Genomic DNA, 3,114 nt, shown 5'->3' on the forward strand with positions numbered 1-3,114 from the left:
TCATTTTCTACAGCTACGTGCACAACGACACTTCACTGGCCAATGGTATGAGCCCTTTCCCATTTATTTAAATAGTGTTACAGTAATAACTGCTCTTCCTGGAAATATTCTTCAACAAATAGTTATATGAAAATCAGATTTACTTTACCTGCAAGTATGATTTATTACACCTTGCTGACATCAGTAAAACATACTATCAAAATATAAAAGTGTCGGCTGTGAGGCTGTGACTTAGTAAAAAATTAAAAAAAAAAAATAGTGTGGCCTTCCCCTTTGTTTAGCAGGCTGAGGAAAATTAATTTTATAAACAATATTAAATCTAAATATAATAGAAATTGTGGTGGATTCCTTATCCATAATAGGAAAAAGGAAATCATGAAATTGAAAGGTATTTGTCGGGTTTCTGGAGATCAAACTATACCTATGTAATATTAAAGAGAAAACAAACTACAGGATGAGTTTAAATGCAAAGGTCAATAAACTTGCCCTTCAAGTACCAGTTTGGCAGTGAGGCATAGGTTGTGCTATGGTTTACAGCAAGAAAATCATATCGGTCAAATCTTAATACTTACATGTGCAAGTGCAGGAATTAAGGCAGGCACTTCTTTCTTTCCAAAAATGAATAGTGTATACACATCCACCCATAACTATTATCTCAAATAGTAGCCTTCTTGGAAGTAATTTTGCTCTAGATCAAAGCATATTTGTAGTTATGTATAAATGAATAATTAATCCATTTGGTTAATTATAAAGCCTACTGACACTAACAATGGAAGAATAAGTAAGAGGATTTCATCATTTTCACTAATGCCCAGGCAATGTACACATACTAACATTGCGTCCATTTACATAAACAATCAGAGGACACCACCTTGTAAGCCAGTAACATGCAGCTCATAGAACTATTCATAGAAGAGCCTGTTTTCCTCTCCATAGCATTTATGGAACATTAGAATAATTCTCCATATTCATCCCGTTGCACAATATTTTCAAGACCAGAATTGTTTGCGGTGGGCACGAATGGCCTAAATGTGCTATTCTTTTTCTTCATAAAGTTCACCATTTCCATGGTACTGTCTGGATTAACAGTTCCTCACAGAAAAGAATCATGGTTTATTTCAAAATGTAATACTATAACTCCAGGAGTTTTAAAACAATAAATGTGTCTGTAAATGGTACTATTATGATTAGCTTTGTGGGATGCCAATTGTTATTTGCATCAAAGAACACAGAAATAATATGTATAGCTCTCAATCTTCACTCTCCAAAATATGGAACACTACCTTTCACAATGTGGACGACATGGGTAAAATGTGGAGAACTCATGAAAGTATTCACCTAGGAAGCTAACTGCATGGTAATTAACATCCTTCATAGTTAAAATAATAGTTCTTTCGATGAATTAATGTGATCCAATATTATTCAATATTTTTTACCATAGATATTTGTAAACCAATTCATAAAAATGTGATAGACCCTTTCAATGTGGAACATACAAGTTCTTCAGAATCAAAACTAAGAATATTCAAAATAATAATGTGCATCTGAGAAGTATGACAGTATGTACATATTTTCAATGTTAGTGAAGGAAATAAAAACGTATAGAAAAGTGCATTTTACTTGTTACAGTTATTTATAACTTAGATCTAATGAAGCTCTGACAAGGGCAAAAAAAGTTTATTTCTTGTTTTAACTTAATAAACCATAGTTTAAACAAGCAATTTCAGCTGAATCCTGTTTCTTATTTTTCAGTAAGAGTACAAAGTGATCTTTCACATGAATTCACATAAGAAGTTGTCAGAACTGCCTATTTGTGTGCCAATATCGAGAGCAATCGTTCTTGTGCAACTAGTTTTCCCTTTTTGTTGATTTATAACCTATTAATTGGATGAATTATTTCTTAACACATGGCTATAAATACTCCTTATTCTTCAAGCTAAATGAGATCCCAGAAGTCTGTTTTGCCTGAGATATCAGAAGCTTTATTGGTTGGTTGCGATTAAATTTTTAATTCTTGAAAAAAAGACATGACTTAATTTCTTCCTGTATGAGAGTTTTAAACAATGTTTGGAAAAGGGCAATATGTTTTATAGTTCTGTTAGAGCTTTATTTTACTTTTTATACTGCACCAAATGTTTTCTGCTCCACAATACCATTTATTTAGCATGCAATGATACTTCATATTACCAAGGCATCTGACTAGATAAATAAAAGCAATGAATGTGCATATTTAAATTTTAGCAAAGCATTTGATAAGATCTCTCACAAAATAACAATGGAACTAAAAACTGAGAAAGTACATTATAAAGTGTTTGCCTCAGTTTAGATGTTAGCACTGAGATGGTGCAAAGGTTCCTAGTGCTATTTTTCAATTTCAAAGTCCAGAGTTCAGTTCTAGCATTCATGTAATATAGGGATAGTTTTTATGTTCTCCTCAGTTAGTGTGTAACAGGGGGGGGGGCCTCTTGAGATATTCCATTTTCACTTATCAGGCATATTATTTGGACAGACTAGGAGGTAGTCAGTTAAAAAGTATGCTGAGCAATGTACAGTGCTAAAGACATATGTATGAGAATGAAAAACTACTGTATTTATTTGTTAAAGTTTGTTGTTCTATCTTACTGAAAACATGTTCTACACAGTTAAGAAGGTGGTTTGCCCAGGGTGAGGATCTTCCATTCCACACTTAGGTTGGGTTGACCCTTGTGATTTCCCTAAATGTGGGAAACTCAACTGCATAATTTATGGTAGTGGAGGACTGCATTCACACAATTCCCTGAATTCTTTACAGATTTGTCTCCCAGCGACTGCCACATCTTTGGAATAGGCTGCCAGTTCATGTAAAGCAGAGCACTTCTATGACACTGGTAAAAAGGAACCTGGACAAGTGAGTGGGGCACCATAAATCCTTACAGGGGATAGCACTCACAACCCTCCTTGACATGGGCAGTCATCACTAAATACAATCCTGAGTATTGACTACAGTATCTATGGTATTATATTGGGATGACATGGCTAGGCCTGAAATGAACTCTGGGTCAACAGCCTAGTAACCTCCTATGAACCTATGCTCCTAGGGAAAGAATTGAAATGCTTCACTCAAATGTATCAGAA

General features: G+C 34.3%; 1 non-coding gene across 1 annotated transcript; it reads left to right on the forward strand.

The window, feature by feature from the left end:
• Positions 1–2,614: 2,614 nt before the first annotated feature.
• On the forward strand, positions 2,615–2,779 carry LOC122797422. The gene has a single exon (XR_006364135.1). It is a non-coding gene; the product is annotated as a U1 spliceosomal RNA (small nuclear RNA).
• The last annotated feature ends 335 nt before the right edge of the window (positions 2,780–3,114 follow it).

The sequence above is a fragment of the Protopterus annectens genome, chromosome 3.part0 (assembly GCF_019279795.1).
Source record: "Protopterus annectens isolate FY-2018-M chromosome 3.part0, PAN1.0, whole genome shotgun sequence".
Classification (NCBI taxonomy): domain Eukaryota; kingdom Metazoa; phylum Chordata; order Ceratodontiformes; family Protopteridae; genus Protopterus; species Protopterus annectens.